The following is an 11473-nucleotide window of genomic DNA, read 5'->3' as shown; positions in this document are numbered from 1 at the left end:
AATAACATACCGGAGAATAATTGTGAGAGAGTTTTTTGGTTTGCTAGGGCTCCTTGGAGAATAAATGTTCTTTCATTGGATGGAGAAGAAGTATTATTTCACTAAGGTTCGAGAAGTGAATGAGGTAAACACTGAGTGAATAAAACATATAAAGAGTATTTGTTGCGGTTATACTGAAAACCAAGATAACATATCCGTCGTAAAATCTATAAAAAATAAAGGCGCATTTTTGGTTTCAAATAGAATAAAAATTAGAGAGTATTTATCTTGATTTTAATGCAAACTGAGGTAACATATCCGACGTAAAATCTATAAAAATTAAAGGCGCCTTTTTGGTTCCATATAAAATATAAAGGCGCTCCTATTACGTACACTGTCGGTTTTATATTGTTCGTGGTGAAAGCTTTGTCATAAAAAGTGTTATTTGTTGTAGTGTGATAATGATTTTTAAGAGGCATGAAAAGCTGCCTGTAAGGATAATATTGTCTACATAAACCAATAGATATATGGCTTGACCTTGAGAGAAATATGTGAAAAAGGAAGGATCACACTTGCTAGCTTTGAAGCTAAGCTGGAGTAGAGTAGTTTGAAGCCTCTCAAACCTTTGTCCAGGTGTTTGTTTAAGGACGTAGAGAGCCTTGTTGATCATACACACCAGAGAAGGATTAGAACTCTCAAAGCCTTTAGGTTGCTCCATATACACTTCTTCATGAATGAGCCCATTGAGAAAGGCATTATTTATATCAAATTGTTGAATTAACCATTTATAGGTAATAATAATAGATAAGATGATCCTAATAGTGATGGGCTTGACCACAAGTGAAAATGTTTCATTGAAATCAAAGTCATACCTTCGATGAAAACCTTTGGCTACAAGTCTAGCCTTATATCTATTCACAGACCCATAAGGATTCTCCTTCACTCTAAAGATCCATTTGTAATTAATTACTTGTCTTTAAGGAGGTAAGGTGACAAACATCTAAGTATCATGATGAAATAAGGCATAATACTCTACTTGCATGGCTGCCTTCCAGTGCAAGTCAATAACGACTTGCTTAATAGTCCTTGGCTCAATGGTGGAAAGTAAGAGTATGGTTCAAGTCTTAGGTGGGAAAAACCATACTTGGCTCTAGTCTTCATGGTGTGAGAATTAATAAGTGTACGAGAGATAAGTACAACCTTGGGTGGGATATGAACATGGCTAGAAGAATTGCATGAGACATGTGAAAAATCAGAGGAGTTCATGCCATCTGATTCACTAGAGAAACTGACCTGAGTGTCGTTAGAAGCAATATATTGACTGGATTGAGATAACTTTTATGAGAGAAATGTGACTCAGTGGGAGACAATGACTCTTAAGAGGATAACCTTGGAGACAAGGAAGGGGATGAGACATTGTTGGATAAATTATGAGAAACTTGAGGAGACTCAAATATAGGTAAGGGGTTTGGAGACATTGTTTTGTTTAAAGGCAAGAGAGGAGAATGATTATGGGGATGAGATGAGATAGAAACACTTTGATAGGAAAAAGAGAGAGAAATGGATTTGGAAAATAATTATTGATAGGAAAACCTTAATTAATTTAACAAGACATCTTTTGAGATATATAGTCTACCACTAGGGAGATACATCTATACCCTTTGTGGGAAGTAGAATAACCTAGAAAAAGACACTTACGGAACCTAAAGTTCAACTTATGAGAGTGGTAAGACCCGAGTAGTGGGAAGAAAACACACCCAAAAACTCTTAGAAACCTATAGTCAAGCTTAACTTTAAACAAAAAAATTGTAGGGGACATGAAACTCAATAGAGGAAGAAGGGAGTATATTAATGAAATAAATTGTAGTGGAGAAAGCATAGTCCAAATATGTGAGAGGAAGAGAGGCCTGACTTAATAAGGTAAGACCTATTTCAATTAGGGGTGTCAAAATGGATCGTGGCCCGCCGGGATGACTCGCTTACCCGCGAAAAAGTGGCTGATTGGGTTGGGATTTTGGGCCCGCGTACTCGTTCAACCTGCCTCGCCAAAACAAAAAACCTCGCGAGCTAAAGATGTAACAGGGCGGGTTAATTTTAACTTTTTTTGTTAAATACAGAAAAAATACATTTATTTTTTAGATTCAACAATTTTTGCAAGAGTTAGATGGTGAATTTATAAAGGTAACATCTTATTTCTTGTCAGGGTCGTCTTTGAGGGTGTGCAAGGCAACCTACAACACACGGCCTCACATTTTTTGTTGATTAATCTATGGAAAAGGGGACTCCATACATATATTTCACGATTATTTTATGATTAAATAAGGCTTCTTAAAAATATTTTAGCACTCAATTGAAGGTAACTTTAACTTATTACACAGGACATCTAAAAAATTTGAGACAACTTTGTTTCTTATAGATATCTAAAATAAATTGTCATGGAAAAAAATACCAAATGTAACATATTGTATGTATAGGTCATCTATTGTACCAAAGACATGCTTATGCGTTCACTTTGAGAGACAATGCATATATCACAAAGAGAGTTTGGAAGATGTAAAAGTAATATATTTTTAACAACAAGTGATATATTGTTTTCATATAACTTCTCCCCCTCGACATTTGTTCATGAATTTGTACTAACATAGACGATAACTTGTAGACATGAATTTGTAATAAGAATAACTTCATTATTGTGGTGTTTGACGATTATTTCTTACGAATCCATCGTTTCTTTGCGTGAATTATTAAGCAAATGTTAATACTTGGTTTTATTTTATACATTTATTTTTAATAAAAAAATACTTTATAAATAATTATTCAAAAAAATAAGTGAAAAATCTAATTAAAATGTAAAAAAAAAGCCTATTAATCAATTAAAAAAAATAGACGAGCAATTTCGTCGCCCGTCAACTCGTCACCTTGACGGAGCAGACTAGATTTTTAAGCCTAACAACCCCACCCCTTTTTTGGCGGGCTTAAGGCGGAACAAGGGAAAACTAGATTGTTAAGCCCAATCGTCCCTCACCTTTTTTGGGGGGCTTAAGACGGGGCATACTAGACTTTTAAGCCCAACTGTCCCGTCCCTTTTTTAGGGGGATTAAGGCGGGGCAGACAGAGTAGGACAGACAACCCGATTTGCCACCCCTAATTTCAACTACGTATGTGTGTTTCTTCTAAACAACTATTTTAGTGACGAGTGTAAGGACAAATAATTTTATGAATGATGCCTTGATCATTAAAGAATTTAGTAAAATGTCTAAATTCAATTCCCTAATTAGATTGAAGAGCTTTAATATGAAGACCATATTGCAACTTAACCATGGTTTTGAATTTTTTACTATAGAAATAACTTTAAACAAATAGTGAAAGAGTTAAGAGGATGTCATAATTAAGTGTTCGACTTTCGAGCTTGCTTGAGCAACATCATACTCCCTCCGGTCTCATATGTAAGCAAAAAAAAAAAAAAATTGGAGTCTCAAATATAAGCAAAAATTAATTACAATGGTTACAATTAAATATACCATTCCAATTTTACCCTCAAATTTAGTTTTTCAATATTCATGTTTATTCCTATAATAACTCCACTTTTTACACTTCCAAAAGAGCATTTATTCTGAAACGTTGCATTTGTTATCATTGGCTTTTGAAAAGTCATATCCTATTATAAATGGTGCAGTATCATCTTGTACAAAACTCCATGAGTCTTGTTCTTCCTTTTTTTTTTATACTCTAAAAATGGCAAACCCACATCATTTAGCTAATGAGTTTCCATCTTTTGATTTAGGTATCGAAGACAAGTTAAAATTACTTGAAGAAGGATCATTTAGATTAATGGATGGTGCTATGTTGCATTCCATCATTTCATGATCAATATATGGAGTGTTTAGATCAATATTAAGAGGCATTTTTATGAGAACCAAAAGATAATGATACAGGAAATGTAAAATTTTGGCTATGAAAATGAGAACCAAAAGCTTTAGTATTTATAGAACTCACTATGAAAATGTTAAATTTCTACAGGGCGGGACCATGGAAATTTAGGCGGGTGGAGAATACAGTAAATGGACTAAGAAGTGTTGTTTTTAGGCGGGACAAATTTCTACAGGAAATTTTAGTAAGAGTAAGTGGAATATATAACCACTAAATGACTAACCATTAAATGGTATTAATAAAAATTGACTAACCATTAAATGGTTATAATAAAAATATTAATTTATTTCTAAATTAAAAAATAAGGGTAAATATGGAAAAAATGTATATTTTCCATTACTTAAATGAATATATAGCCACTTTCTTAAAGGGTGAGTTTTTTTTTTTTTGCTTACATATGAGACCGGAGGGAGTACTTATTTATCGTGCTTTCCTTCGTAGTGCATATATTAAGCCTTAATGTCAGTATGTACCTTGGAAACGATCCAAAACAAATAGTAAAAGAATATATTAATTATTAAAAATGAATTCATTAAAAAATATTAAAATACATGTAAGTAATTTGATTATGTTTTAAAATTTTAACTAGTAAAGGACCCGTGCGAACGCACGGGTCGCGCAAGTGCAATAATTTATTTAAAAAAAATTAAAATATAATATATTATATATATATATATATATATATATATATATATATATATATATATATATATATATATATAGTTGGATCAACGTACACAAATTTATTGCATAAGAGTTTTTTTTAATGTAATGGATGTTAAATGATCAATAAATGGGTTCAAAAAATTTCCACAAATAACTTTTTCCAGTTTGGAACATAATAAAGTAAAACATTATTAATTTATAGTAATATAATTTGCTTAATTTTTTTGTATACTATATTAAGGAAATAATCAAAAAATATAATACAAAAATATTTTTATAATTTATTGGTATATTGATATATAATAAACATTCCATTGTTAATGTTATGAATAAACATTCCAGTTATCATTGAGATTTTGGACATAAGAAATAAAAATATATTTATTTAGTAATGGATGAAATTTTCCAATCTGTTACTAATTTGAGGTATAAAAGCGCAAATATTAACCTTCATAATAAATGATTATTTAACCAAAATACATAAACCATGTAAAATAAATACCAGAACCTCATTTGTTTTAAAATATAGTAATGAATACTACCAAATGTTGAAATTAATTACAATTGATACAGTAAGGTTTAATGCAACAAAAGATATTGAAACAAAAGGTTCACAATTTTAGTTAAAATTGTGAGAAATAAGTCCAGCAACAAAAATGATTTAACTTCGTACAATTCTTTGGTCCTTAAAAAACTGGGTTTATACAAAACCTGCCCGCAACTTTTTAGGAAGTGATGATTCATTACCCTGTAAAAAACAATTACATCCATATAAACAAATGTTAAAACATAATGTATATTTTATACAACTCATTCAATAAAATTCTAATAATAAACAACGACATTTCTTGATATAATATAACTAATGAAAAACTTACGTTCTATAAGTTTTCAAAAACTTCTTTGAACACGACGTTTGTTGTAGAATTCAATGGATGGTTATCCTTGTCATGGATTAATATCTTAAGCCCTTTTTTGCTTTTGACCCTTGATATTGCAACATATAGTTGACCATGACTAAATACACTTCTAGGCAAATACAATCCAACATAATCCAATGACTGACCTTGAGATTTGTTAATTGTCATAGCATAACATATAGTTATGGGAAATTACCTTCTAGTCATTTTGAATGGCCACGGAGATTGTGTTGGAGTCATATCCATTCTTGGAATATAGATAACCCCTCCAATATTCTTTCCAGATATAATCTTTGCCTCGATAACGTGGTTTGCCAATCTTGTAACTATAAGCCTTGTTCCATTGCAGAGACCTTCAGGTTGATCAATGTTTCGAAGCAACATAATAGGGGTCTCAATCTTCAATTTAATCTTGTGGTTAGGTAGACCGGAAGTTGTAAGTGTATTAAAAAATTCTGGGGTCAAAACATCAAAAGCTTCATTTCCTTCACCTTCAAAAGTGTCTACAGAATTTGAACTTAAATATTCCTTTTCTTCACCTTTGGGAATTTTTTTGAAATTTTATTATTATAAATCTATGGTAGTACATATAAATATATAAATGTATCTATAAATATGTTTACAATGGATAACGCATACCTGGTATGAATCCCAAAACGTATTGATTTATGATGTCAACCGTTTCAATTGTTCCTGCCAATATAGCTCTTGATTGCAAAAATTCTGGATTCTTGTAATTGTTAAGAAAATTCGGATATGTTTCACTAACAATGACTTCTAGTGGATCATCATAGTTAGAAATTAAGAAATCATTTGGAATAGGAATATCCGTGTAACCATCGTTAGGTTCTTCCAATTTCCCATCGCCAACTTTTAATATCCAATTAGAAAACAATTCTAATTCAGATGTACTTGAAGTATTGCCAGCTTGTTGGAGTCGCATGTTCTTTGTAAGCTTCAGCACAACACAATGATCCCAGATGTATGATGAATTTATTGTAGAATGTATTATATCTGAACGGCTGCCCCTTGGTACAACTGGTAATATTTGCCGAAAATCTCCACCAAATACAATTACTTTCCCTCCGAATAATTTATCAGAACAATTGGAACGCCCCATTATGTCTTTAAGGGTTTTATCAAACGCTTCAAAACAAAATCTGTGTGCCATTAGAGCTTCATCCCAAATTATCAACTTTGCCATTTTTAGTAGCTCTGCATGATCACTACCTTTGTCGATATTACATGTAGAAGACTCCATTGTAGGTATTGGAATCTTGAACATTGAATGAGCCGTTCGACCTCCTGGAAGTAGTAGTGAAGCTATGCCCGATGAAGCAACAGTTAAACAAATTTGTTTCTTTGATCTTATGTAGGAAGCTAGAGTTCTCCACATGTAGGTTTTCCCTGTGCCACCGTATCCATACAAAAAAAATACGCCTCCTTGTTGATTGTTTACTGCTTCCATTATTCGCTTGAATACACCTCTTTGCTCATCTAATTTAAAAAAAAAATACATAGCAAACATGCAGTGAATAAATTAATTATACATTAAAAAAAATTGTAAGATAAAATCATACTTTAAAAGTTAATTTTATAAAATTATGACAAAACTTACAAACATTTAACATATTTACCTGTAAGATTTAAGAACAAATTATTGTATTCTTGCAATTGTTCGGCTGGATTGTAACTCCGCTCTTCGTATATGAGCTTATTTCCCAACTGATCAACCACATATCCACTTGGATAAGGCATTCCAGCAAATTCCTTTAGACTTCGGCTCTTCCTTTGAAGATTTCGTTCAATCTCAATTAATGTTAAATTCATTATCTCTTCATCCGACAACCTCAAACCTTTATACAATAGTAATTATAAGTGTAAACTATAAAACAAATTTACTTTTAAGAATCAAACAAATAAATATAATAAAAATTCACAATATAGGAAAAATGATACCTCTATTGTTTGCAATTCGCTGTTGAGCATATAGTATTCCATCAGCTAAGAGATGACATGTTTTACTCCATACATGTCTTGGCCTGTTAATGCTGCCTGATAATAACATGTGAACAAATAGTAATCTCAAATATTGACCTGAACCCCAATGATTTGCCTCTTTAATAGCTGCAATGAATTCTCTATCATCGCCGATAAAACCCATAGCAAAACAGGCATCCCGAAAAGTATCATATTTTACGTTATTCACTGTTTTTATATCATTATAACTGCGGGGGCCTTTGACATGTGTGAGCATCAATCTAAGATAGTACAATTTGCCAGTTGTTGGAGGAACCCATATAAGCCTACCAATTGTGTAACCTTTTTGACGGGGTTTCCATTCTCTTTTTTTCTTAACATAAACAAATTTTGAAACAAATTTGCTGTAAGTTAAATTTTGTGCTTTAGGATACTTGCAATTTGCTTCGAACCATGATGTAAACATCGATTCAGTTACACTTGGTTTTTCCAGAACTGTATTGATACGATCAAAATCAGTGTAATATACCGAATTTTGACCTTCATAATGAAAGTACAGTCTCTCAACAGCTGGTTTTCTACCATGGATTGGAAAGGAGAATATCCTCCAAGATGCTTCACTCGGAGAAACGTACCTACAAATAATATAATGAAAGGCAATGGATTTAAAATTAATAGAATGATTATTGTAGACAGAATATATAAATTTTATTATAACACATATAGTCAAAACAGTGTACATATAAAATTTTCTACACCATGCATGTAAAGAAAAATTGCACACTTTTAGTTGAAATAGATAAATTGCATGACATCATATTTCAAGTGATATATTAGAAACGTACCTACAATCAATATACTGTTTGATCTCATCAATATTCTGCGGCTGGTTGGAAGTTCCATCATCATTCGGTACAATGGCAGCGGTGATTCTGTCGTAACCTTTGTTGATGTACTTGAATAAGTACTTAATCGATGTACTTTGATTGCACCATTCCATGTTTATGTGAGCTTGGTACTTTGTCAACAACTTTGCATTGTATGGAACAACATTTCGGTTATCGACTTGAATTCCATTCTTAAGAACTGTATGTCCATTGTCCCTTCTTCTATATACCGGAAACCCATCTTGATCAACAATTGTTTCGGGCTGAAACTGTTTTGGAAAATATTTAGAACATTTTCCATCTTTCATGCACGGTGAAGATCGATTTGCAAATCCACACGGGCCATGAATCATGTGAGTTTTAACCAAATTATACAACTCTTCATTGGTATCTTGGTCAGGTATTTCCGCTGAAATAATGCGATCAATATCACTTGGAGTTGGATATTTGTTAGATGGATGGAGGAAAATTAAGATGTGAGCATGTGGTAATCCTCTCTTTTGAAACTCAATTGTATACATATCTATAAAAATAAATATATAAAATATATACAATAGTCAGCACACGAATGATAAATTTGAAAATAACAATACGATTAATTGAATATGGAATAAGTTACTCACATGCAAGAACTTTCCCCAATAAACTTTTCTTTGTGAGATCAGACAAAAGCTCATCAAATTTCATTTTAAAGACTCTTGAAATGATGTCAGGACGATCTGATGCTTTTAGATGAACAGAACCAAGCAAACGCTGAATTTCAGGCCAGTTGGGGTTACATGTGAATGTAATGAAAAGATCTGGAAATCCGACATAGCTGCATATTGCCATTCCGTCAAAGTATAGTTGATCCATATATCTACGACTACCAACGTATGAAGAAGGTAGCACAACCCTCTTACCTGTGTTTGACCCGTGCGTTTCTCCATTTGAATTATATTCATTCAAATTGTGATACTTGCCAACCCTCAGTTTTGACTGATTCTTTCGAAGCCACCTAAGTCTTTCTGATTCCATCATTGTAAAACCATCTACCAAAAATTGTTGATAAAGTCTCCTGGATCGCAACAATGTTTGTGCTTCATTAGATCTTGATTGAATTCTAAAGGCCAACCACTCTCTTATTATAAGTCGATTTCGCTTTGTTGCTTCTTCCCAAGGAATATCTTTATTGTTCTGTTCTGACTGTGTTATGTTTGTGAAGTGGCGAATATTTGTCCCTTTATCACGGTGCCTCACATTAGGTCTATATCCATCCTCACCATATGGAAATAATAATGGGTACTGATATCCTAAATAACTGGTATGATACTCATCTATCCTTTGAAGTTCGCCACATTGTTTTTGCACTATATTGTCTCTTTTTTCTGCAGTGTTGACATCTCCAACAATTAAAGCAGCTACTTCGGATACAGTTGGTTGATTATATATCCTTCCATCATTTCTTCGTTCAGATATTAAACGAAGTTTTAAATCAGAAACACCTTCTTCACAAAGTTTGTCCCTTGCCATGCGAAATGATTGTGCATGAACATTATGTTCATATAACATTTCAGATAGTTTTCTCACAATATTAACATCAACTCCACTTTTTGACCTATAATGAAAAGAGTTGAAACAATTTATTGCAAGTTTCTTAAATAAATAAATTTAAAGTTTGGAAAATAATAGATATCTAACCTGAATCCATGCATTCTGTTTTCAATTTCATTCTCAGTGTCATAAACATATAGTTGTGCAAATCGTGGATTTTGACCTGGCATCGGTAACATGCTTCCTATTCGGTGACATGATTGACCTTGGATACGAAAATTGGGAGGGCATCTACCGTTGTTAAATCGATTGTCCACTTTCGCACCGGGAGATGTAAATGCAAACATAACGTTGTACATTCGAATTTGTTGTTGGAAATTTTTTGATTCACATGATTCGTTGTCAAACAACAGATGTTGTAGAACTTTAGGAGCGTGTTTTAACAAAGGTAACTGAACTTTTCCTGATCTACAACACATGGAAAATTTAGGATTGGACGCATGACGACATTTGTTTTTCCTTTCCGAATACCACATATTTGCACCACAATATTGACATTCAATGACAGGATCCCCTATATCATAATACCCTCCTGATCATCAATAGTATTTAATTCATATGTTAAATGAGTTGTATTTCATAATAATAAAATATTATTTATAGTAAATCATTTTAAAATACCTAATGTAATTTCAAAAGTTTCCATAGCATCTGTTCCATTAGACATTTCATCTTCATCAAAACTTGAATTTGTTGCTGAACTGTAACCTTTTGACATAACATTTATTGTGTTAAGAATATTGTAATATTCTATGACATATCATAAAAAAATTAACTCAAATGAAAAATAATTAAGAATATACCGTCAGATTCATCATTCATATTATCGTCTCCACTATCAGATGCAAAAAGCTCATTGAGTTGCAATTCTGGTATTGGATCTTGGTTTGATCTTGTTGCAGCAAATGTATTGCCAAACCTCTTAGATAAGTTAACTCCTAATTTGGTAATGTTTCTACTTGATATCCTTTTTGATCTGATATTATTATTGGTACTTGGCTTAGTCTTTAAGGACGAATGAAGTTGACGACTTACTTCAACGTTGGCTATACCACGACCATCATTTAGTATGTTTGGCGAAAGTTCTGATAGTGGTATCCTCAAAGTTGTTGAGTCATTGCCGCGTCTTTTATCAAATGTACCGTTTTCTTTTAGAGTAGTTTTCAACCTCTTAGATTTCTTGTCATCAATAACACTCTTTCTATAAATTCTGGCTTTTGCAGCATTCTTCCTCCTCAAAACAGTTTTAAAATGTAATTCTTCATCTACCATTTTGAATATTTTCTATTATAGTACTCACTCAGGCTCTATAATTCAAAATGATCATACTTGATCATACATCTGAAAAAATTACACATATATAACAAATATTATATATCTTCATCATTATAAATAAAACAAAAGATATATAATTTTATAGTGAATAAAAATATCAAATGTTCACCTGATAAAAAACATAACTTACATTGTCATGGCTTTATTTGAATAAAGTTTTCTTACAGCTTTTGCTCATTCGAC

General features: G+C 32.2%; 1 pseudogene; it reads right to left on the bottom strand.

Annotated features, from left to right (window-relative positions):
• Positions 1-5456: 5456 nt before the first annotated feature.
• On the bottom strand, positions 5457-11227 carry LOC127080372 (uncharacterized; annotated as a pseudogene).
• Between the last annotated feature and the right edge of the window lie 246 nt (positions 11228-11473).

The sequence above is a fragment of the Lathyrus oleraceus genome, chromosome 5 (assembly GCF_024323335.1).
Source record: "Lathyrus oleraceus cultivar Zhongwan6 chromosome 5, CAAS_Psat_ZW6_1.0, whole genome shotgun sequence".
NCBI classification, from domain to species: Eukaryota; Viridiplantae; Streptophyta; class Magnoliopsida; order Fabales; family Fabaceae; genus Lathyrus; species Lathyrus oleraceus.
Note: the sequence above shows the minus strand (reverse complement) of the source record. Positions and strands in the feature narration are given on the sequence as shown.